This window comes from Sminthopsis crassicaudata, chromosome 3 (assembly GCF_048593235.1).
Source record: "Sminthopsis crassicaudata isolate SCR6 chromosome 3, ASM4859323v1, whole genome shotgun sequence".
NCBI lineage: Eukaryota > Metazoa > Chordata > Mammalia > Dasyuromorphia > Dasyuridae > Sminthopsis > Sminthopsis crassicaudata.
In genome coordinates, this window is record NC_133619.1 from 295,215,481 (window position 1) to 295,242,898 (window position 27,418).

At 32.6% G+C, this 27,418-nt stretch overlaps 1 long non-coding RNA gene across 2 annotated transcripts in view; it reads left to right on the forward strand.

The window, feature by feature from the left end:
• LOC141561413 (uncharacterized) overlaps positions 1-27,418 on the forward strand; it is a 184,035-nt gene that overhangs the window by 119,701 nt on the left and 36,916 nt on the right. For both annotated transcript variants that reach the window (XR_012488044.1, XR_012488043.1), the window contains one exon: positions 9,637-9,770. This is a non-coding gene — a long non-coding RNA (uncharacterized LOC141561413). The remainder of the gene's footprint in view (positions 1-9,636; positions 9,771-27,418) is intronic.

A 27,418-nucleotide genomic window follows, 5' to 3' on the forward strand; every position in this document is an offset into this window, starting at 1 on the left:
ATTCAAACTCTTCTACATATTCTATATGCTACTTTCTGATTCTGCATTCATTATGCCTTGGCAAGGTACTTCATGTAAACCAAAGTTTTTTAAAATGTGGGTTATAATCCCCTATGGGATGTAGAACTGAATGTGGAAGTCTTGGTTCCGAACACACAACATACATGCTTTGCATACATGAATTAACTGCCAGAAATATCTTAGCTCATATTTGAGATGAAGTTATGTAAAAATTTCTTGGGTGAAAAAGTATTGTGAGTGCAAAAAGTTTAAGAAGCCCTGATCTAGACCATCTTCATTTTTCATACGATGAAATGGAAGCCTGGAGAGATGAAATGACTGTCTTGGATGGACACAGGGAGGAAAACTGGAACTAAAACCAATATTCACTGATCCCAAATCTAGTTTTTTTTTTTTTTTCTGCTACATCATTCTTCTTCTAAGGGAGATTGGATTTGCTATGAAATCATAGTTCTAGTTCCAGTTTCCCAGTTCCAGAAATCCTGAAACGCAGGATTTCTAATTCAGAAAGACATTCCTCTCTTCTTTCATTCCTTTAATACCAGTCAGTGTCACCCTTAAGTATTACTCAGAATATTGCACATGTTTACTCTCATCATGATTGTATTAATATAGTCTGCTCTAGGACCTCTGTTCAAAATAGGGAAAAGTTTTTCCTAACAAGCAATATAACAGTTTTCGGGACTTCATTGGCCCTTTCTTCCCTTCATGTCACTTCCTCATCATCTCAGGACATAAAAAGTCCCATTCATGTGTTGTTGAGCCCCTGAAACTTGGTGGATATCTGAAAACCATGTGAGTCAACATACCCTGCCCATATGGAAGTGAGAGACTGTACTCAGAAAAACTAAGTGCTAATGTATCCTTGCCGCATATTTTGTTACAAAGTAAACTTTTTGTTCATTGTTCAATGACTTGTGAATGACTCATTTCTCTCCAACAATGAACCTGAACTAACAGGCTCTGGCATTAGCCCCATACTTGACATAAGATTTAGGGTTGAATATTACTCTCCATCTTTTTTGAGTATTTAATATACTTATTCTTATACATTCTTAAAATAAACACATAAGGCTTATCTCCATCCTTTGAAGTAATCTTGCTACTTTCTTCAGATAGACTTAAATTCTTTTTATTGTTGTTTAGTAGTGTTTTTAGTTGTGTCTGAATGTTCGTGATCCCAAATACATTTTTCTTGGCAATAATACTGTTGTGATTTGTCATTTCTTTCTCCAGCTCATTTTACAGGTGAGAAAACTGAAGTAAACAGAGTTAAGTGACTTATCCATAGTCACACAATTAATAATTGTCTGAGGCTGGGTTTGAAGTCAAATTGAGAGGTCTTCCTGACTCTAAGCCTACTACTCTATCCACTACATCATCTAGCTATCCAATCCATAGTAAAGATAGATTGAATAAGGGAAAGAGTGAAACTGAGGCAAGAAGGCCATTTGGGTGAGGGATTTTAAAGCCTAAACCAGGGTTTGTGTTATTGTGATTAGAGAGGAAGGGAAAGATGCAAGATTTGTTAGAGGTAGAATCAATAAAACCTAGTATGTAACTGACAGAGGGAGGTGGAGAGACAGCTAAGAGTTAATGATCCTTTTGTGTTGAAATTCAATAACTTGGATGATGATTGTCTAATCAGTAAAAATAGGGAAGTTAGAATGAGGAATTTTTTTTTCTGAGGCAATTGGGGTTAAGTTACTTGTGGGTCACACAGCTAGGAAGTGTTAAGTATCTGAGGCCACATTTGAACTAAAGTCCTCCTGACTTCCGGGCTAGTACTCTGTCCACTACACCACCTAGTTGCACCATGAGGAACAATTTTAGGGAGAAATGGTGAGCTCAGTTTTAGACACTGAGTTTGAAATGTCTGCAGGCTACCCTGAAATGTCTAATGCTGTACTCATCATGTTCTCACCTTTGACTACTTCATCTCAACATCTCTGTTATTGTTGCTGGCAATTCTATATTATTTCAATAATATAGGTAATATAATTCAGGCAGTTAAAATCCAGGACTGGAATTTAGGCAAGATGTCAGGGCTGCCATGTATAGATTGGTGAGGCAGGTTTACAACAGTACGAGTTAGAGGGTACAGCTGAGATTGCCAAGGGACGGAATTATAGAGAAAAGAGAAAAGGGCCTAAGATAGAGCTTTGTATGATTCTTATAGTTGGGTGTCAGGAGAATAATGATAAACTAGTGATCACTAGGAAGGGTCATTCAGAAAGAAAGGAGGAAAATCAAGGAAGATTTTCATAGACTACAAAGGGACAGAGAGCAAATCCAGAAAAATGATGATGATTGACAGTGTCAAATGCATCCTAAAGTTCTAGTTAAATAAGGATTTTTTTTAAAGGGTCCACTGTGCTAATTGATAAGGAGGTCATCGGTGAAGGGGTCATTGGACCCTTTCAGTAGACTGTTCATGAAAGATGATGGTTAACAAGATTAACAGTAGACAGAGCATGTCAACTATTCTTACTAATGTAATACTTCTTTTGAGGTGCTATCCCAAACTATATTGATTTGACTACTTTTAGGATTATTGGAAACCTGAGGGGCTGGGTTTCTAGTACTGTTGCTCATAAACCTATGACAGTGTATTTCTTATTTCAACCAGCTACTAGATATCAATTAGTTTTTTTTTTTTTAAGCAAAGGATATTTACTAAGGTGGTATGTGAAAAAAAAGTTGGTATAAAACTTTCCTCCAAAAATCTAAGACATGTGGGAGAATAGGCTTTCACATTAGACATTTTTTTGACCAAAGAGTATTTACTGATATGACTTGTTTACAGAACTGATTCTTATGAAGCTGTACTAGTTCTATTAGGGCCTCTGATATGAAAAATAATGAAAAAAAAGAAGGAATAAGATAAAGTAAAGCCAAATATGGACCTGAGAGTATGGACATATTCAAAGAGCACTTCAAGTTTCTTGAAAAAAGAATACAGGATATTCTTAAGTCTTTTTTCTTGATACTGCTACACATTGGGCTCTAGGTAGAATTTAGGAGATAACCAAGAATTCTTTGAGTTGGAATATAATTGCAAAAAGGAACTGAGGTGGGTTCCCTTTAGCTTTACTACTATTGACTTCACAAAGAATCCTATCATATATTAGAGCTGAAGGATACTTGAGAGATCATCTGATACAATCTTTTCATTTTGCAGATGAAGAAACTGAGCTCAAGAGAAATTAAGCTCAAAGTAGCAGAGCTAGGAGTAAAGTCTGCTATATTCCTTATAGTAAACCCTACTAGGATTAAGTTTCCTTTGAATTTTTATGAAACCCAAAGGCCACTAGATGATGTAGTCTTTGGATCACTGAACAAAATGGATAGATTTTCCTCATTAGAAAGGTATTACCCTTTTTAAAAAGTTTGACTCAGTCTTATAAGCAAATCTGACCTGAACTTCTTTATAAATATATTGAAGATGAAATTATTAATAAAAAATATCAGACTCTACTTCTATTGCTTTAACATCATGTACTTTGATTAATCTCTAAATGGTTCTTAAAACAACATGCTGTACCTATTAGAGCAAAATTCAAAATAATATAATACTTGGTATAAATTCTATCAGTCTAGGGGCTACTGGGCAACAATGGAAATTTCTGCATTGTCTCAAAAATATTGATTTTCTTCTGAGATTGCTCATATTTTCAGGGAACACCTATGATATTCCAGAAGTCTTTTAATCTCACCAAAAAACATCTCCACTGTTCTCAAACAGTAACTTTTTTCCTTCTCACCTTTGGGAGGCACTTTTCCATTTCTAGCTGCCATGTAGAAACTGATTTTAATTTCTGCCAGCAAAAGGCATTTTATTTCATCTCTTTTTATGTTATGTTATGTTCCTTGTAAGCTCACCCTAAATAAATACTATGATGGCACCATTGTGCTTAATAAATAATAGTTGAATTGAATGGGAGAGATGAGTTTTTGTACTTGTAGCAAGATATCCCCATGATGGTCTTTCTTCAATTTAGAGTTTAATTTCACTTTTATAATTTAGCCCTTGTTAATCCTTCATAACCTCTTGCCCAAGCAATTTTAATACTTCTAAGCCATTCCTTCTTAAATACTTGAAAATCCTCTTGATAACAGAACACCAATAAAGGAAGTTAAATAAAAGGGTGTTTAATTCATGTGATTCTATTTCATGTTTGTTTAGATTAGTGATTCTTAAGTGAGGTGCACAGGTCCCTAATGTTCCCAAGATCCTTTTATGGCTTACAAGGTCAAAATTATATTCTAATAAGCAAATACATTATTTTCTAATTAAAATTGTTCTACCTTTTCTAACTTCATATCTATGTATGACCATATCTTCCTTCATATAATTCAATTGAAACAATATACAACATATCTGCAGAAGCAGATATGATAATCCAATGTTTTCTCTTAAGTCAGATGTGAAAGTGATTTTTAAAAAATAGATAAATCAATATTTTTCTCACTAATTATTTTTCATTTTGGAACTTGGTTACTTTTCTTTTTTTTTTTTTTTTTTTTGGTTTGATTTCTTTTTCTTTTTATTTTTATTTTTTTTATTCATTTTTCCAAATTATCCCCTCCCTCCCTCCACTCCCTCCCCCCGATGGCAGGTAATCCCATACATTTTACATGTGTTACAATGTAACCTAGATACAATATATGTGTGTAAATACCATTTTCTTGTTGCACATTAATTATTAGCTTCCGAAGGTATAAGTAACCTGGGTAGATAGACAGTAGTGCTAACAATTTACATTCGCCTCCCAGTGTTCCTTCTCTGGGTATAATTATTTCTGTCCATCATTGATCAACTGGAAGTGAGTTGGATCTTCTTTATGTTGAAGATTTCCACTTCCATCAGAATACATCCTCATACAGTATTGTTGTTGAAGTGTATAGTGATCTTCTGGTTCTGCTCATTTCACTCAGCAACAGTTGATTTAAGTCTCTCCAAGCCTCTCTGTATTCCTCCTGCTAGTCATTTCTTACAGAGCAATAATATTCCATAACCTTCATATACCACAATTTACTCAACCATTCTCCAATTGATGGACATCCATTCAACTTCCAGTTTCTAGCTACAACAAAAAGAGCTGCCACAAACATTTTGGCACATACAGGTCCCTTTCCACTCCTTAGTATTTCTTTGGGATATAATCCCAATAACAGCAATGCTGGGTCAAAGGGTATACACAGTTTGACAACTTTTTGGGCATAGTTCCAAATTGCTCTCCAGAATGGCTGGATTCTTTCACAACTCCACCAACAATGTATCAGTGTCCCAGTTTTCCCACATCCCCTCTAACATTCATCATTATTTGTTCCTGTCATCTTAGCCAATCTGACAGGTGTGTAGTGGTATCTCAGAGTTGTCTTAATTTGCATTTCTCTGATCAATAGTGATTTGGAACACTCTTTCATATGAGTGGAAATAGTTTCAATTTCATCATCTGAGAATTGTCTGGAACTTGGTTACTTTTCATCAGAACATATTGTTATCATGTAATATTTTTACATGAAAAATGTTTAAAAATTTATCAGTTTTAATTTCAAATATCATGAGATATAACCAACATAAACAAATGTTCTTTTAGGAATGTAAGGGAGTATAGAGACCAAAAAAATTAGAAAACTGATAATTTGCTTAAATAGAATTATGCAGATAAAGAGTTTAGAAATATAATCTCTAACTAGTTGTCAACATGTATCAATGCTACCTTTACAATGTCTCTTACATCTCCTTCTTTCTCCTTGCTTTATAACCATCTTACATCCTGCCTTCATCACTTTGGATTATTGCAATAGCTTCCTTTTTGGTTTCTTTGGCTCCAGTTTCTTGCTTCTCCAATGTATCCATTGTAGAGCTATCAAGTAAATAACACAAGTCTGACTGTGTTAGTTCACTGCTAAGAAACTCTTTAAAATAAATAAATAAATTATGAACTCTTCTATTTGGCATGAAAATCCTTTACATTCTGATTCCAGCTTACCTTCCTAGGGTTATGGGAAGTTATGGCTTACTTGTTGTTCCCCATATAGTCTCCTATATTTTATCTCTATGTACTGGCAAAGGTCTCTCCTCATTCCTGGCCAGCACTCTTACCTTTGATTCTTTCATTCCTAGAATCTACAGCTTCTTTCATGGCTCAACTGACGTGCTTTTGCAAACCACATCGGACATATATATTAGTTCCTCCACTTGCAAGGACTCTCCCTCTTGAAATTACTTTTTATGTATTTTGGATTTATGTATTTTCTGTGTTTATGCTGTTCCTCTCCCCCTCCACCCCCCATAGAATTTAAGTTCTTTAAGGGCCAAAGCTTTTTTGTTTGTTTGTTTGCTTGCTTGTTTATATCCCCAGGTTTAGCAAAAAATTCTTGGAATGCAGTAGACAGTAAAGAGATTTTTATTGAATGAATGAAAGAATATGCTAAGAGATTATCTTTCCCATTTCTTTGCTTTGAAGCATGTAAGGTAATATTTCTCTTCTTTGTATATCAAGAAAATTCCAGGTTCAAGAGAGCATGAGATGTTCTAATCACATAGCTAAGAAGAGTATTTTTAAAGACATAACATCATTAAAATATGGGTCCTCCACATGCATTGCTATTAAGGCATTTGCCATATGTGATCCCTTTTGGGGTTTTCTTGACCAAGATACTGGAGTGGTTTGCCATTTCCTTTTGCTGCTCATTTTACAGATGAGGAAACTGAGGAAGACAGGGTTAAGTGATTTACTCAGGGTTAATAAGTGTCTGAGGTCAGATTTGAACTCACTAACATGTTTTCCTCACTCTATACTGAGCACTCTGTGCACAATGGCACCATCTAGTGGCTCATAATGTAACCTTTCAATATCATAAGCACTTACATGTCTGTTGAATTACATTTAATTAAATAATCAATTAATAGACTCAAAGGAAAGTAGGATTTAGAACTAGAAGAAAACTGAGCTCATCTGGTTTAACCCTACATTTTATATATGAGAAAACCAAGGCCCAGTTCACACAAGTATTAAATAGCAGAACTGAAATTTGAATCCAGATTTTCCAAATCTAAACTCAGGGCTTTTTTTCATTTGAATTCAAATCCATATTTTCTCTCTCTCTCTCTCTCTCTGTCTCTGTCTCTGTCTCTCTCTCTGTCTCTGTCTCTCTCTCTCTCTCTCTCTCTCTCTCTCTTTTCTAAAAAGAACTGCTTTTTTGTTGTTGTTAGGGATTGTAATATATTCTTTAAAAATTTTTTTTGATTGTCATATTCTTGGTGTTTTTTTTTTTTTTTTTTTTTCTTTCAGTTTGAAGTGTTGATCTATGAGCGGTTCATTCAGCTTTGGAAATGTTGCCCTGAAATTTAGATATATTGTTTCTGGATAGTGGTGATGTAGTCACACTGCTTTAATTGTAAAGTGTATGTTCTGTCTGATATTCAACATTTCATTTATATCTAAAATATGCCTTTTAATAAAGTTAACATTTATTTATTGAGTACCTACAATGTATCTGTCATTTTATTGAAAACAGTTAAGCTTAAGGAGTAGAATGTGAATCTCTGAGAGGAGGACTTGTTTATTTATATATTTATTATTATTCTAGGATCTAAGATGGGCTTGTTTCAGAATAATTACTTAATAAATGTCTGTTGAATTAAATTAAATTAAGAAATTAAGAATTAAATTTATTAAAGAAAATGTTTTTTAGGGCAAATATGAAAACAAACCACTCCCCCCCCCAAGAGAACTAATCCCCCATTTTTTATTATGAAGTTGATAGTCATCAACAAATATGATCATTTCAATATGCAAAGAACAGGAAAAAATTGCATATGAAACCTTGAATCTTAATTATGTATAGCTTTTTTTTTAAAAGGATATAATAAATTCAGCACTGTAATTCCAACAATGTCTTGATCATTTGTATCTTTTGGAGCTTCCTTCTGCTTTTTTACCCCCATGTATTCTATAGATATTTCATTAACTCTTTTCTTTTCTCTTTATTCTTTGGTGTCAAAGGAGCACTTCAAATTATAGCATCATTTCTGTGAATGTCCTTCTTAAAATTTTTTCTTCTGTCCCACTCATGCATGTGTAATTCTAATCTTCCTGTTAAGGAGTGTGGAAGAGATTAAAAAAATTCTTGCATTTAGTTTTTCCCTTCTCTAATAGATATTCTAAATAACTATTTTTTTCTCCCCAAAGCAAATGTGGTCATGAATCATATGATCCTCTGCTCAAGAAACTTTAGTGGCTCCCAGTTGGCACTAGCGTGAAACACAAACTTCTCAAGTGGGTATTTAAAACACTCCAAAATCTGATTTCATCTTACCTTTCCAGGCTTATTAAATATCAGTACCTTTTAGTCCTTTATGTCCTTCTTAAATCGGCCTGCTTGCATAGACTGACCCTGTGACTGGAATTCACTCTGTGACTGGAATTCACTCTTTCTGACACAACTCTGGTGAAATTTGAAATTTTCTAGACTGCTTGACTCCTGATCCTATCAAGACTTAATCCATTTATTGCTGTATTCTGCCAGATGAATACAAGTTTCTCAAGGGCAGAGACTGCCAATATATGCTTTTTAGCTTTTTCATACCTAATATCTAACACCTTTGGAATTGAAGCTGCTGCTGTCCTAACTGTGCTATAATATCTAAAAGCAAAAGATACTTTCTAACTAGTAAACATAGCTATAGCCTCTGTGCTCTCCCCAGTAGCCATCAGACTCTAGGAGATATTATCATAAAATGTAGATATGTCTTTGTGACATCACAGAGAAATTATGTTGATTGAGGCAGCATTATTCAGAATGTACTTAAAGTCATTTACATATTATTATTACCCAATAGAACATAAATTCTGTGAAGACAGGGGCCATTACTTCTTTTTGTCTGCATCTGGAGCAACTAACATAAAACCTTTGCTGTTTATTCCTCTTATCAATTCAAACTACTTTCAGAATCTTATAGTAATCTTTATAGCATCATTTTTTTTCTGTTTTATAATTTTTTGATTGGCTGGAACATATTTTGGATTTGACTCATTCATTATATTTATATAATAATGATTATCATAATATAACATATAATAATAAAACATCCTCTAATATTACATGGCATAATGACATGATGAAACATAATATAAATAACAATAAAATATAATATACGATAATATAACTTGAAATAACACCGAGAAGTGGCTGGGTGATACAGTAAATACAGTACCAAATCTGGAGTCAGAAGGACTTGGGTGTGATCCTGGGCAAATCATTTAACCCTAATTCCCTCTTCCTTTGTTTCCCCCCAATAACACTGAGCTAAGGTTTAAATTAAATTAAATCCTTACTTTGTGTTATTTAGTACTTTTACTTTCTACATTTTTGGTTCTATGATCACTTGCACAGGTCTTAATCTTGGGCTTTGTATCTATCCCTGGATATTTCATTCTTTCTGTTATATCCTTTTCCTGTAAGTTGTGATCTCTTATTACTATATGTAATTTGCATGTTATTTGGTATAGTGAGGAGAGAATGTCTTATTTTGTTAAGTTGTTTAAAATTCAATTGAAAAATTATAATTTTTCTTCAAAGTTCTTTTCTTTGCTTTTATAGTTAAATGGGCAGATTCCCATCATAGGTTGCCCTACCATCATTGAATTTGACCTGGAAGGGACAATATCCTGAATACTAATTTTCCAGATGGAGAAACTGGCATCCAGAGAAGTGATGTGTTTTGCTATGTCAAGGTAAGTTCCAGAGGACCAATTAAATGTTCCTATAATATTGTTTCTTGCAAAGCTGTAGAGCAAAAAATGTCAGGCAGGTTATGCCTATAGTTTAATTCAATTAAATACAATTGACATAATGCTTATATTTTCAGAAGTTAAGTTTTTTTCTCTTTTAAAATGCATCATATTTCTTGGTTATAGTCTAATAATAAAAGTGGATTAAGAATTTTTAAAAAAAATTTAGTCAAATTTAGTTAAAAGTTAAAACAACTCATGTATAAAGTAATAGAACGAATCTACTTTTTATTTTACAATTGTGGTATTGTTAAAATGTTTTTTTTTTTCAATTAGATAATAGTGTTTCTTTTTAAAAACATTAAACTCTATGAGGAAAGACTCACTAAATCTTGACAACTGGTGCTAGAGAGAGCCTTGTCTATTACTGTCTAGGCTATTGGGCTAGTTCATGTTTGCTAGCTTGCCCTCAAGCAATCCTAGATATTTTTTTTTTTTTGTCAGTTTAAGGCAAGTTTATTTTTTTCAACAAAAGCAAACATATTATCAGTGAATTTAAAAAATATATATATATAGTGTTCTCACAGTCAGAGATGTGATTGTCACCATAGTGAGGCAGTTGTAAAGAGAGTGTGAATTTGGAATGGGGGTACTTGAGTTCAATTACTGAAGCAATTAATACTTGAATAGATTTGCACAAGTCACTTAAACCTTCTCGGTCTCAATTTGCTCATTTATACAATGAGGAGGTAGGGTTAAGTGGCCTCAAAGGTTCTACAATCCTAAATCTAAGGTCCTGTGATCTCTAGTGCAGGTTGTTCCAAAATTATCTTTGTTTTGAATTTTGCTCCTGGGGATTTTTTAAATTGTTAAATATTTCCCATAGCATTTTTCTACTCCTTAAGGATATTGCTTTATATTCACTGCATGCTTTAGATAGGTGTTTAGATTGCTTAAACAGGAGTTACTTATTTTTGAAATGGTTTTGATATTCTATGAATTTAAGGAAGTAAAATATTGTTCTACTTGACTTCTTCCTCCTCTTAATTAAACAAAGACAATTTCTAGGTTTCTCTTCTCATGGACACCAAATGAAATTTTAGAGAAGAGATTATTTCTGACTAGATCTTTACCTATGGTACAATATTGTATAAATTCAGACTTCTAATTGAAAGAGTCACACCCTATTCATGTTTCCTCTACTCATACACACTTACTCAGATTAAAGCAATCATTTATTTTTAGAGCAAGCCCTAAATCCAAAGTGTATCTCATTGCTCAAATACATATACATGGAAAGGCTGCCAAGTCTACCCAAATAAATCTTAGTGATCTCACATGTTTTCATTATATAAATTGAAAATGAGCCAAACAAGGCATGTGGTAATGGAAGGGTATCTATTCAAGGGGCTAAAAAATTCAGACTTTTAATTTTTGTCAATAAGACAATAGGCAGTATTTTGAACTTATAAAAATATGCATAGCAACAAATTCAGTATTTATTTTTTTTTAAAATCCATTTAAGAGAGCTTTTATTTTATGGTATGGTGACTTATGAATAGAAAAATTGTAAGCCTAGTAGTTTAGAAGTTTAAAATAGAAATATGGAATAATCAATGATCAAGTATTTATAATATTATGAACTTACATTTCTGTCATACTATCAAACTTCATAAAGCATTTGATCTTCACAATAACTCTGTGAGAAAAGTATTGTTTCTATTTTACAGAGGCAGAAATTGAGGTTTGAAGTAATTAAGTTGCATGTTTGCTTGTGGTCATAGAGTTATTAAGTATCAGAAATATTATTTAATCCCCCCAGGTGTCCCAACTCTTATTCTAACACTTTTCAATATGCCATATTGCTCTTTACATATAAAGTGCTTTTAAGTGGGTACGTTTTAAACTTATTCTTGTTGTAATGCTGGAGAAACTGAGGCAAGATAGAGATTAGAGAGTTTTTTTATTATTTTATTATTTGGAGAGTTTAATTGACTGGACAGGACTCTCGTCTCAAAGTATCCAGTAATGAATGGGGGAATGATAAACACTTTTATAGCTCTTCAGACAAAGGAAAGGAAAGAGCGGGAAAATTAGAAGCCTTTTCAGGATGGGGGAAGGTATACATTTTTACTAAAAGCCAGAATCAGGATGTTTGAATAACAGAAGTAAAGATGTCAGTGAAGTATCCGAGGTAGTCTTATCTTTTGGAATATTTTAGAGGGGCAGTGTCATAAATTCTTGGGGGCAGAAGGAGCTAGGAATCAGGAAGTCTGATCTGCTCCTCATCTCCCATTGACAATTTATAACCTTTGAGCAAATGGTCCTCAGTCTTAATGAACCAGGAGGGTTTTATGACTTAGTGGACTGAGGCAGAACAGTTAAGGAAACTGAGATAGAACAATTCAGGGAAACTCAGTCAGGACAATGAGGGAAACTAGTACAGGGAAACTGAGGTAGAACAGCCCAAGGAGACTGTGGCATAACATTGTTAATTGTGAAATTTAACTCATCTGATACATTATCAATACCATACCCATTCTGAGGCAAAACAAAGTTAGGAGTTAATATTTTAAAAAATAGATAAACAATACAAATAAGATCTAACATTTGTAGCATTCAAATGTCCATAATTCTAATTTGAATTTAGACTTTAGTTAGGATTTCACATTTTAAGCTGATGTTAGTCATATTTATATTTTTATGACTAAGTAAAATGGATAGGAAACAGAGTTACTTTTCTATAGCTATTTTTTGAACTGAGAATACTTTCTTATTGAATTAGAAGAAATTATATATGTCATTATAATATTCCTGAAGTTTTTTTTTTTTACGTATTCCTGTAAGAGAACTCAAGATATCAGGAAGAAAAATTAAGGCATTTCAAACTTTTAAAAAGAAAATTGATTAGTTTTCAAGATGAACTCATAATTCCTGTTTTTTTTTACAAGACTATTAAAGCATAATAATAATTTCTATTATATTCTCATATTAACTCTTAGAATTTTTATATTTTATATTATTGTATCTTTCCTTCTAATCCATTCTCCTACCCTCTTTCATTTTATAGATGAGCTTATTCCATTCATGTTCTGGTTTTGTTTTGTTTTTTTTTTTTTTTTTCATCAATTGTGTTTTTTTCCCCAATATCATTCCATCTTATTCTTTTCCCTTTCTTTTCATCCAGTCTAATTTTTATAAAGATGGCAAAAATGAAAGAATGCAATTAACTAGTAATCTATAACTGAAATTGTGTTTCCATTCCACTGTTTATTTTTAAATTACCCAGACAGCAATCACTACTTCTTAAAGTTTCATTTTCTCTTGTTTAATACCCTCTTTCTGACTGACCCCTCCAAAGTTGAAATATGTTTTGCTTTTGAGTATTGTCTCCTTGCTTAGACTCCTCCTTCTCATTGGACTCACTTCTTTTCCTACAGAGTTTAAGCTAAGTATATGGGTCAGCGTGTGTGTGTGTGTGTGTGTGTGTGTGTGTCTGTGTGTCTGTGTGCATTTCTAAGTCCAGTCAGATAAGTACACTGCTGATTTGCTACTTATCCTTCAAATATTTTTTTCATTTGTATGTTTTCTTCTTGTCACATGCCCAAAGAGAAATATTAATTTCCTTCTCCTTTCTCATTTCTTCCTGACCTATTTCTTTTTCTTTCTCTTTTCTTTCCTAAGAAAATCAAAAGAGGCAAAAATCATTTAGATATTTTGTCTTATTTAACTCCCACTGTGATTGTTAAAGACATTTTGATTTTCTTGTCTCCTCTTCCTATATCAAAATGTATGCATTGCATCATTTAGCCCCTTCTGAAATTATTTTGACTTTGCAGATTTTAAAAAAATCCCTGTGACTGGATTTGAATATTTTTGCTGAATTCTTTATCATTAGACATAACTTTTTTGCCTCTTGTAGGATTATCCACAATATTATATTGGAGTAATTATTTTTACCTTTTTGAAAATCTCATTGCAGGATTTTTTCTTTTGCATAGATGTTGTAGCCACATCTTAGGTGATTATTATAGTACATAGATAGTTGAATTCTTTTTTGCCTACTTGCAGCGATATTTTATTTTTTTTTTATCACTTTACAAGTTCTAGATTTTGGCTATGGAATTATTGAGAATTTTCTATTTAAAATTTCTTTTTGGAGATAATGGGTTCTTTATGCTTTCACTTTGTTTTATATTTTAATAGATCTGAGCAATTTTAGTTTTATCATTTTCATTTTCAAATGAAGTATCCAGGCTTTTTTGTTTGTTGATTAAAAAAAATTAATGATTCTCAAATGATCTCTCAATTTGTTTTTCAGGTTGGTCTTTTTCTAAAGTAGATACTACATTTTTCCATTTTTTCCAATATTTCCCCCCAACATATTTTATTTTCTATAATCACTGAGTTTCATTTTCTCCATTCCAATTTTCAGAATCTGCTACATGGAGAAGGTAAATTTTTCTGTTTTGGGCTATTTATTTGCCTTCAGTATTTGTCTTTCCAGAGCCCTTAATCTATTTATTTATCTGATTCTTTACTTTTTCTAGGCATTTTTTTTCCCTTGAGGATCAATGTATATTTGTTGGAAGGTTTCTCTCTTTTTCTGGGTTAATCTTTTGGTCATCTCTTTCTATAATGTATTTAGTGTCTTTTCTTTACTCCTATTAACAGCCTTAGTTATTGAGATTTTGAATCAGGGTCAAACTCAATTGCTTTCCACATTCTCAGGTCAGGCCTTATTTGGTCTCCATTTCTTTGGTACCTGCCACTGGATTCAACCTTTCCCCAGATGTTTGCATTCAGAATATTAGTAGGTTTTAGGTTTTCTGGATCATCTTAATTTATGGTAGTTCAGAGCACAAACTTGATGTCCCACTACAGCACTCAACTTATTATTAAGGAATTCTAACCTTATTGGAGCAGGTAGGGCAGAGCACTTTTGGATTATATGTCTCTAAGAAGCATCTTCAATCAGAGTGTAATGTATTCCCAAACTCCTGGAATTCCCTTGCCCAAAGATTTCAGGTTTCTTGATTCCTGAAAACAGCAAGGCAAGGTATACACAATTCTTTATGAGTTGCTGGTTAGAGGATTGGAAGGCTTTTTTGATATTTACCTTTGAGTATACACTTGCTTCTCTGGCAGGACTATTCTCAGTGTCTGAAGCAGTTTATTGCTTCTTTGAATTTTGTGATCATTTTTGAATGTGCTGTTTTAGATATCTTTTTAGATATTTGCTGGCGATAGGGAAACTTTTTTACACTGACTGGAAATCCCATATATATAATCCCATATATTTAAATAATGTGTGTCAGTAAAAGGAACAGAAAGTGTTAAACTTCCCACAATTTTTAGGCCACATATCAATAAATGAAAAATTATTGTTGAATTATTGTTATAAATTTTGCATTAATTAATATGGTCTAATTATATGAACAATTATTGTAAATGTATTGATTTATTTAATTTTTTGATTAATTCATTATTCATTTAGTCTATTATATGAAAAATTATTGTTCAATGATATATGGTTTAAAATTATGTGAACATATAATTGTTCTTAATATATGATCTAAAATTACATGATGCTTAGCATAAGTGGAATATAAATTCTTTAAGCAAAAAGACTATTTCATTTTTATCTCTGTATTCCCAGAGATTAGTTAACATGCTGGAACATAGCAGTTCCTATTATGTAGGTTATAACTGGATGATTTACTATTGAGTAAGGGAAAGTTGAGGTATTAAAGATAGGGCCAAAACTGAGAACTAGACAGAATTACAGTAACTACAGGATTATACAGTAGAAGGATTACAGTGACCTCAACAGAAATATTAAAGTTTAGAAAGGATTAAGTTATGAAAGAAAGATAATGAGTTCTATTTTTGATACATCACATTTGGAATGTCTATAGAATATTCAGTTTTAAATGTCTAATTTGTAGTTGGTAATGTGAGACTAGAATTCAAGAGAGAGATTGCATGAAAATATAAATCTAAATCATCCACATAGAAATGAATATTATAAATTTTTAAAATTTATTTTTAATGTATAGAATAAAACAGCCATTTTCATCACATAGTACATAGGTTCTTTTCCTTTTTTCCTAATCATCTTTGAAAAGTGATGTAGTAATGATATTGCTGGGTCAAAGGACATTGAAATTAATATTAAATCCATGAGAACTTTGTGTGCTGATTTAACTTTTTGTACTCTAAATATTAGCTTTTTTTCCCCAGGGCCCAAATAGGTGAGAATGATCTAGATCACATTATTATTGTTATTTCCTAGAAGTGAAGCCAGAAGTCATAATGAAATTCCTGCTACTGGGAATGTGTTGCTTCCACATTTACTTTGAAGTCATGAATAAGCAGTTTGGTGAAACTGGTTTTTTTCTTTGTGCCCCAAAACAACAAGAAACATTCTTTTATGAAATAGTGATCTTGTTTTGTTGTGTTCATGGTAATTATAGCTTATGTGCATGATTTACCAGCTGTAGAAAATAAAGAAATAAGGAAATTCCACAAAGGTCTTGATCTTATCCTCTAAATCAGGGCCACAAATCATGCTGTTTGTTACTTCAGACATAGAGGATTCTGGGAAAAGAAATGAAATAATCTTATTGATTACTCCATAATTTTATTTCCATTAATTACTAATGTGTTGTTCAAGAATAGGAACTAAAGGTTATGGAAATGACAGGCATAGAATATCACAAAACAATTAATTTGACAGTACCTCAACAAACAGGAAATGACTAATTACATTTCTAGCACTAATTTAAGAATTAGCTGTCTCTGTGTCATCTGATTATTGACTATTTAAACTGCCAATATAAATACCAAATTAGAAGACACAATGACAATGCATATACTGTATGCAATTATGATACCTCCAAACAGATGTATTTAAACACTATGATGACTTTGAAAAATGGATAAAATTAAGGATGTCAGATTTTTACTATTTCTTAGATACAATTAATTATTATAAGAATTACCATAACAATGGCCAAAAGGATACCCAAATTACTTTAGCCAACTTCAGCCAACAAATATGTTTTCCTTGCCAAGGACATGATAGCAAAAAAGAACAATGGTTTAGAGTCTAGACTCATTTCTAAGAGAATCACAGAATGCTAATAATAATAGAATATTCATAGAATAATAAAAAATAACAAAAATGATGGTGGGTAAAAGTAGCTTGTGGAAATCTTTGTGTCAACTAAGTCAAATCACCCCAAGAATAATGATCAAAGAGAATTACACATCAAAGAAAAAATTATATAAGGTGTCCCAAAAGTTTTTTTTTCAAATTTTAAGATTAATTGAAATGATTAAAAATAATTATATTGAATAATTATTAAAATTTTTCTTAAAAATGTGGTTGTTGTTCTATCTTTTGTTCTCGAAGATGGCCATGACATTGGGGAGGTGATGCCGTGACATGCAAGTGAATTGGATTTGACTATAGGAGGTCTGTGAAAGGTCACTTGCCTGATATTCTTCTCTAGAATCATCTGGGTCCAATGGTCAGACACAGATCAGGATCACTGGAGATGCCTCTGGGTGCAGTAGGAGACCTTGGTCTTTTTAAAACTAAGTTCTTTAATAGTTATCAGTCTTTTATTTTTAAAATAAAAGTTCATAGAATCCAAGTTACAGACCTTTGTTCTTTAGAATTAGTGGAAAAAACATGGAGAAGAATTGCATAGGATAAGAAAGCATGGTTGAACTTTGATATATATTGATAGAGAGTACTTCCATCAGTGAAATCATGGATCCATCGAAGTATCAGAATTTATAAAGGATCATCATTAGCAATTAGCAATGTATAATGGTAAGAGTTGGGTCAAGTCAAAAATGGGCTTATGTACCATTTCTGACACTATCTGGGTAACTTTGCACAATTGAGTTAGCTTGTATGGATTTCATTTTCTCACCTGTATGAAGGATCTAAATGGATAATCCTATGGATTCTTAATAATTGATATTTTCATAGCTTTTTCAAGCCTCAAAACATGTCTTTGCAAATATGGCCTTGAACGTCAGTCAGCATCACGTTTAGAAAAGAGAAAATTTCCTCTCAGCGTCCCATAGCTGTAATTACCTTGTTGCAGTGTTTTCTAGCATATAAAAAGCATCATTTCCATCTTGCATAAATCCTGAAGGTGGGCTTTTTTGTGTTGTTGTTCAAATGACAATTCATTTATTATGTTATGGCAAACTGGGAGCCTAGTTGCTCACTGTAGAACACAGCTGTTACCCTCTGTTCTTGTATTTGGCAGTCCTTCCACCCACGACCCCCTAGCCCGTTTACCCTCCAGCTCATAGTTAGCTGGAGCTGGTTTAACTGTTAATAGCTATTCAAATGCAATTAAGAGGACACCTGAGTATTGGAGAAGCCTTCTGTCCCATTAGATGATGCAAAACTAATTGCTGTACATAAAGGTTGCTTGTGTCCTTCTAATTAGCTAGATTCAATTTATTCTGAGATATTGGCTGGTTTCTTTTTAAGTTTTCTGGAGAAAGAAATTTGTTTTTCTAGAATTGAAATGATCTACACTTGATGAGCTTGATGGGTAGTTAACAACACCAGACTTATTCAAAAAATGCTTTACCTTCTAGATTAGATTTAAAACTGCTTGCCTTGTTATTACAATTTTATATCTAATGGAGGAGACAGGCTGGAAAAAACCCTCTTTGTTAAACTTTGGTGAAATATTAACATAGCAGTCCAACAAAAATCAACTAACATTTTATAAACATAAATATTTCTATATTACTCTCTCCCTGCTCACCTCTACCCACAGCACAGCCAAGAAGAAATGGCATAGTGGATAGAGAGCCATCATTGAGGTTAGGAAGATCTAGTTTCACCTTTAACATACATTCTTCATGGTCATTTAGTATTTCGATGTCCCTCTCCCCCTGGGAAGTTCTTTAATAATTGTTTCCCAATGGTTACCAATCTGCAGTGGTATTAAATTTTTTCTATATTATTAGATTCATAGGTCTCTACCTCCCCACTCCCAAAGAAGAACCACCACCAACAACATATTCTATGTTTTACCACCTTCTTGACTTTGCCTGTGCTTGTTCCTCTGGCCAGAATGCTTACCTTTATACCTTAATGTTTTGAAATATTACTTATTCTTCAATACCTACTTCAATTTCTGCCTCTTCTGTGAAGCTTTCTTTGATTTTTTAATGTAAGGAATAATTATTTCTTGTCCAGAAACTGTAGACCTTACATATCACATATATTTCACATTCTGTTTTATGTTCAAGTTCTTTGTGCATCTGGCTTATATTCCTTAGAATACTTCCTTGAGGTCAGGAATCATATTTTATTTTTGTTTATATTATTTTCATTAACCCAGTTGTTATCAGAAAGTCTCAAACATAGTAAGTGGTAATCATTTAGAAGGCAGTCAAGTAGACTAGTATCATATTGCTAGAGGGAGGGGATGGGGGAAGGGAATGATCTATAACTAAATCTATAAATATTTAAAAATCTATAAATAAATTTTAAAAAGCCAACCATCCTCAGCAGCTTCTGGAAAGCCACTTTGAATTTTTCTGTGATAATTAGAGTCATGAACAAGAAGAGAAATCCATTGCAACATTAGGTTAGGTGAGAAAAGATTGGATAAGAGAAAGATCATAAGGAAAGAAAAGTGATTGAGAATAAAGATATTTAGGAAGTTTGGAAATACATAGAGACAAGTTGGGAAGAGCAATGTTGAAGGATTAAGGGAAAAGTTGAGGAAGATAATAGGCTAAAGCTGAAGACTTTATTTTGCAAAATCAATTAATTCTGAAAGTATTTCTCAGTATTCTTTCCTGCTGGTATCCCTTCTTCTCTTGGCTTGGGTGTGGGGAAGGGAAGACAACATTGAGCTCTTCCTGGATCCTCCATCTAAGAAGGGGTGCCCAGGCTAGCTATTTCATCACTTCTCACTTAGCTACACTTATCTGAATTTCATCATTGTCTGCCTCCTACACAAGATATCCTCTTCCCACTCCCCATTTCTATTATTCTTTTGTATTGTCTTCTGTGATTATATTGTGAGCTCCTAAATGACAATGTCTGTCTTGTAGATTACTGTAGTAGTAGATGACTTCCTGAGGGAGAGGTAAAATTAAAGAAGAAACTAGAAGTGACTGTTGAAATGTTAGGAAAATGAGAAAGTATTAATGAGATAAAACTTTGGAGAAATCAGTTAGAGGAACTATCTTCAAGAACAATAAATTCTAAGAATCCCATTTTCAGTAAGAATGGATACTAGAAACCAATTAATGATATCTGTCCTTATGCTATAGTCATGTCAGTCTTTTTTTTTTTTTTTTAGTAGTCAAGGTGTTCCCTAAGAACAAACAAGCAAAATTTTGAAAAGTATAAATTTGAAAAAATGAGAAGGCTCCAAAGAGTTAGAGGAAAATCTTGACCCATGCAAGGAGAGATGGAAGTTAGAAAAATCCCTCAGAGAAAAGTAAGAATGAGCACTGGACACTTTGAGGTAACTAATATAGGACCTCATGTAAAAGAAGAAATAATCTGAGAAGGAAAGTGATGCTTATGATGTGACTTCACAGCTTCCATTAGGTAGAAGATTATCCACTAATGGTCAGCAGAAGAGATGAATAGAGATTCTTGTTAAAGCCCTTCTGAAAGATAGTGAAGCAGCTATTTGTTAATCTGATAATAACAGTAGCAAGATCAGCTGTTTTTCCAGGGCATGTATCCAGGTATGGTGGAAAATCTCCAAAGACTTGTCAAACCCGATGACTACTTTTTACACTTCTGGTGATTCATATGGATGCAAATAATGCTGCCAGAAACAATATAGAAAGCATAGATAAGGATTATGAAGTAAAAGGCAAGAAAAGTCTAACCCTGTCAGTCTTCTATTCAGAACAATTCAACAACTCCACATTGTCTTTAGAATGAAATACAAGTTAGGTATCCTGGCATAGAAATACCTTCACAATTTAAACTTCATTGGCTTTTCAAGACATTCATAGTATTCCCTTTCACTTTGCCTTTGAGGTAAATTGGCCAACTTTGCTCTTTTCTGAAATTAACTTTTCCCTCTGCCACTTCTGTCCCTTAACACAAGATGTCTCCCATCATAAGAATTCCCTCCTGTCCTACATCTGCTTTTTAGAAACCCTAGATTTCTTTAAGGTTTAATTCAGATGTGAGACTTCAAAGACAAAATGATGCCTGTGGTTATTATTGATCTCTTCCTCCTCATATTGTTGTTTGTTTACTGATTTATTCTTCTAATATCTCCAAGACCCAATGTAGTTGCTTAATATGTATTTATTGAATTGAATTGGAACTGAAGACTTTCATAATAATAATTTTCATTAAAACTTTAATTCATTAAATATTTACTAATAACATGTAAAAAATTTCAAGTCATTGAATTTTTTTTGAGTTCTAAATTCTCTCCCTCTCTTCTTGAGAAGGCAAGTAATTTGATATCAATCACTTTAACCATGTTACAAAAGGAAACAAACAAAAAAAATAAAAGTGAAAAAAAGTATGCTTCAATCTCCATTCAGAGTTTGTCAGTTCTCTTTCTGAAGGTTGCATTTTTCATAATAATTCCTTTGGAAAGATCTTGGATCATTGTATTGATTGTAATAGCTAAGTCATCCACAGTTGTTTATCCTTACAATATTGCTGTGTATAATGTTCATCTAGTTCTGCTCATTTCACTTTGCATGAGTTCATTTAAAACTTCCCATGTTTTCCTGAAGCCATCTTCTTCATCATTTCTTATAGTATAATATTCCACTGAAATCATATAATAGAACTTGTTCAGCCATTGATAGGTATCCTTTTGGTTTCCAATTCTTTGCTACTCCCAAAGGATTGTTACAAATATTTTTGTACACATTGGTCTTTTCTCCTTTTATATGATCTCTTTGGGATAGAAACTACTAGTGGTATTTCTGTTGTCAAAAGGTATATACAGTTTTATGGCTGTTTAGGTATAATTCCCATTTATATTCTAGAATGGTGGACTAGTTCAAACTCTATCAAACAGTGCATTAATGTCTCAAATTTTCTATATTACCTTCAGCATTTGTCATTTCCCTTTTCTGTCATATTAGCTAATCTAACAGTTATGGAGTAGTATCTCAGAGTTGTTTTAATTTGTGTTTCTCTAATCAATAGTAATTTAGAAACTTTTTCAAAATTGTGACATTTTTTTTTTTTTGGTAATTTGATTGGTATGGCACTGAGAAGTAATTACCTTAGGTAGAATTGTCATTTTTATTATATTTATTTGTCTTCCCCAGAAACAATTAATAGTTCTAGAATTCTTTAGATTTGTCTTTATTTGTATAAACATGTTTTGTAATTGTGTTCACATAGTTTCTAGGTTTGCCTTGGCAGGTGGATTCCCAAATAGTTTATATTATTTGCAGTTATTTTAAATGGAATTCTCTTTTTATCTCCTTCTGCTGGACTTTCTGATAGTATTTTACAACTTTCCTGAAGCTGTTATTATTTCAACTAGTTTTTAATTGTTTCTCTAAATGGTTCAGAGTAGTGACTTCTTCTTCCTTTGGAAAGCCACCTTAAGTCTGGCCCAGACAAGACTCTCTATCTCTTGAGTGCCGTACTCTTTTATCCTCTCAGAGAATGGGCGTGGGATAATGCAAGGACTTCTGGGGAAAATTACTTCAACCAATGAACTTGCTCCTCCTAAGCATGTAAGCTCCTCCCCAGGAGTTCACAAGTAAAACTCCCAGTAAAGGCCGGAACTAGAGAATTGTTAAGTACCCACTTAGCACCTAGTAAGAACCTAATATCTCATTATCTCATTAGCACTTAGTAAGAACCTAACACTCTAAGTATACCATCATATCATCTTCAAAAAATGATAATTTTGTTACCTTATTGGCTATTTTTATCCCTTTAATTTCTTTTTCTTGTCTTGTTTCAATAGCTACATTTTTGATACAAAATTGAACAATAGTGATGATAATGGATGTCCTTGCTTCGCTTCTGATCTTATGGAACATTTTCAAGTTTATCTCCATTACATATTAGTCTTGCTCTTATTTTTAGATAGAATTTTAAGAGAGGTTCCATTTATTCCTATATTTTCTAGTGTTTTTAATGGGAACTATATTTTAATGGGAATCATATTTTGTCAAAGGCTGTTTCTGCATCTATTGACATAATCATATAATTTATGTTATTTTTTGTTATTGTTGTTATTGTTATAGTCAATTATATTGATAATTCTCCTAGTTCTGAACCAGTCCTGCATTCCTGATATAAATTGGTTTGTATTATTGTAACATAGTCTAAACTATAGATATGATGGTCTCCTGGTCAGAGATAGAATATAATTACTAAGGACTGATAATAATAATAATAATTATGGCTAGCATTTTTATAGACCTTTAAGTTCTATGATATTCCTTATGTATTATCTCATTTTATATGTATATGTGTGTGTGTGTGTATGTGTGTGTGTGTATAATCTTATTATATTACATTACATTATCCCCCAGAACTACTCTGTGAGGGAGGATGCTGCTCCTATTGCCATTTTATAGATAATGAAACTGAAAGTGGGAGAAATTAAGTGACTCAGTGTCATATGCCTTCAGCAGGATTTGAACTCAGTTCTTCTGATTCTATATCTAGCATGCTATCTACTCTATGGAAGATAATGGCATAGGACTACCCAGCATGACATACTCTCATCAGAGAAGGTTCTGTGCTCTATGAGCAGGACAAAATTGAATTACTTCAGAAGAAACAGGAGAGGTGCAAAGGTAGTAAGTCCACCCCAAATGTTCATAGAGAATTTTTGTGTCCAACCTGTGGCAGAGCACTTTGAGCTCATGAGTCTGATCAGCTACAGTCAGATACCCTATAATTTGAGTCTAACACAATGATGTCATGTTGGTCCTCTTTGAGAATGAAGGACAGCTACCAATCAACCAATCACATGTCTGTCTTCTCTGAATTAGAATAGTAAGAATTTTGCCCTAAGTCTTGTGTATATAGCCAAAAGAGAAATAAGAGGAAAAAATATTATTTAGGTATATTCATTAAGCTGAGTACCATGAGAATGTTATTAATATATTAAGAATAATAGCACTAGACATACTCAGTAAATCTTAGAAGATATATAATCTAAGAAAGGCACAACACACATGTGAACACAAAGGAAACAAACAACATAGCCCCATGTCACCTTATAGCATAAGATATAAGAGTCCAAGCATGAATCACACTTATGGAGGGTTTATTGTGAAAAAGTATAATGCAGAGGAAAAAGTGAAAAAGACGAATCATGGGGTATCTCAAGCTATAAGCAAGAAATATGAGGTAAGAGCCAGATCCTTGAGGAAGAAGTTACTTGTCTTTCAGAGAATTGAGATATGGATCAACAGATAAGAGTTTATAAGTTAATAGTTAGAAAAAGATGATGTAAACACTAATGGTTGGTGACTCCATGATAAGATGCTGTGGGTTTCCTGCTGCTTTCTTTACTCAGGAATGATAGACATCTTTCTGGGATATACATTTTCCAAAATGACTCACTAAACTTCAAGTTTGTCGTCTTCTTTAAAAAATAATCTGTAGTGGCAGAGAGAAGACCTGACTTGTATTCTGATATTGGATGATGGAATAACATACTGAGGAGAACAGACAAAAGAAGGACCTTTTTACTCTCTAAGGGGGAAAATCAGTAGAATTTCTTCCTAAAGAGTGGAAATTGAATGGTCTAAGGCAGAAGCATTTACTTATTTTCCAATGAAGGAGAAAGTAGGCTTACAGGTACTGTTGGATGAAACATACTGTAGTATTGTAGGATCAGAGGAAGAGAAGACTGGAAGTGGTAGTTGATGACTTCCAAAGTAGTTCTTTGTCCACCTAATACTGATAGAGATGTCTTGTTATCTAAGGGGAAAGCATTTATTACACAACTGAAAATCTCTTATTAACAAGCTTGGCATTCCCCTAGCCAAGTTTGACCAGAATGCTGAGAAGTCTAAATATCCTGACTTTGAAGAGCAGTTAATGGAACCAGGGAGGTTTAACCCATAGAAGAGAAGCATGGTATAGATGGGACTAGATGATGTCTGAGAACTTTACCAACTCTTGACAATCTATTATTCTCTGAAATGCTTATTGAATTGAAGAACAGAAATGTGATGAAGGGACCTAATTCAGAGACTATAAAATCATATTCAACTCAAGACAATAAATGTTTGTTAATTGAATAGCACATGAAAGCCTCTCGGCATAAAGATAAAAACATTGCCTCTATTCCCACAAAAAGAAAGCAAGTATTAATTTTCCTTAAAACACTCTTACCAACTTCTTTCCATTTCTTCCTCCCTATTCTTCTTTTCTCTGATATATTGAATTATTTCACTTTATCTTTTGTCTGTTAGAAAATTTACAAATACTTTTCCTTAGGTTGCCTTTAAATCTGAATTTTTATTATTCATATTGGCCTGATATCTTTTTTTGTTTCTTAATTTTTTAAAGTGAAATACAGAATTGCTTTTAAGAATTACCACCATCATTAGAAATCAATAGAAATGGGTGATATAGGAGGGTGATAAATAAATAAATAAAATTCAGGTAGTTTGGCAAGTTAATTAAATGTTGAATTGAAAGACCTGAGTTCAAAATTTGGTTTTTATCTTAACTACTAAGAATATATGACTATGTGACAATATCATTTTGAGCATTAGCTTTCTTATCTGTAAAATGAATATGATGATATTTTCGGTGTATACTGAAGTTCCAATGAGGTTACTCTTGGGGGAGTGGTAGTAGAGTTGAACTTTTTCCTAAACAGGTGGGATCTGGATGATCTAAAGAGGAAGCACCTATTTTTCTCCAAGGAAAGAGGAAATAGATTCACAGGTGTTGTTGAATGAAAGATATTGTAGTATGGAAGATCAGAAGGATAGAAAACCAGCAGGTTACTGCTATTACTAAATAGTAGCTTCTTTAGAGTTATGATTGTTTGATTTTTGTCTCTATAGTCTCACATAGGAAAATGTCTGTTCATAGTAGGCACTTAACAAAAACATGTTGATTAATGATGATCTATTTAGAAAACATCAGAGATGAATTATGGCAATTAATAGCTTCAGTAAGGTTGTTGTCTAATCATTCAGTGGTATCTGACTCTGTGATCCTATGGACCATAGTAAGTAAGGTTCTTCTATCTACCACTATCTTTCAAAGTTTGTCCAAGTTCCTGTTCATTGTTTCTATGATAATATTTATCTATCCCATCCTTTTCCTTGTGCCTTCAGGAAGATAGCAAAATTAAAAAGTAAATTCATAAATGCCCCAGCATTTCTATAGTGTACAACTATAATAAGAACAGGATGATGAAATCTCCTTTGTAATAACTGCACAATGCATAACATGGCTAAGATTCATTTTTAGCAAAGTATACTTGATATTTATATAATATATATATGTATATATATATATATTATCCCTCAAAGAAATGAAAAACAACTTAAATAACATAAGAGATATTCATTGCTTGTGGCTGACTACAGAGTTAACTAAATCATAACATTTATTTGTAAGAACAAAAGGTCTAGAATCTCAGTCAATCAATAAACATTTATTAAGATGTATAAGGCAGTATTCTCAGAACTGGAGAGACAAAGAAAAAGCAAAAGACCTTTACCTTCAATGAGTTCACATTTTGATAGAAAAGATAATATGTGAACAAAAAAGCTTAAGTATTTACTGAATATACAAAGAGTAGATAGAAAGTAAATTTTTGGAGAAGCAGCTACTAGTACCTGGGAAAAATGTGATAAAATTTATCACAAAAATAGATTATTATTATTATATCTAATTATTATTATATTTAATAAATAAATTAAATATTTATATCTAAAACATAAAATAACTGTAAACATAGGAAGGGAAAAGACTGTGAAAAGCTTTAAGTACCAGACAGAAAAGGGAAATGTTAAAAGCAAATAATAATGAAGGAGGAATAGCACCTCCAGACTTCAATTTATATTATAAAGCAGAAATCACTGAAGCTATTTTGTATTGGTTAAAAAAAAATAGAAGACTAGATCAATGAAGCAGACTAGATAAGGAAGACTCAGAAACAATTAAATTCAATAATTTAATTTTTGATAGATCTGAGTACCTAAATTACTTGGGGAAAGGATTCCCTATTTGACAAGAATTGTGTGGAAAATGGGAAAAGTTTAGCAAAAATTAAATTTAGATCAAGATATTATACCATATACCCAATAAGGTCAAAATAGATATATGACTTGAATATTAAAAGTAACATTATAAAAAAAAATAGAAGAGACTTAGAGAAGACAGCTTGTAATGATTTATAAGAGGAGAGTTCCTAATCGAATAATGGATAGATGGTCTTGTAAAAGATGACAATTGATTTTGATTTTATTATATAGAAAAGTTTGGAAAGAACACAACCACTAATTAATCAATCAATCATAATAATAATGAGTAAGCTGGAGAAAAATATGCAATAATGATTTGAAATCCAAGATGTATGTGTATATATATATATATATATATATATATATATATATATATATATATATATATACACACACACACACACACACAC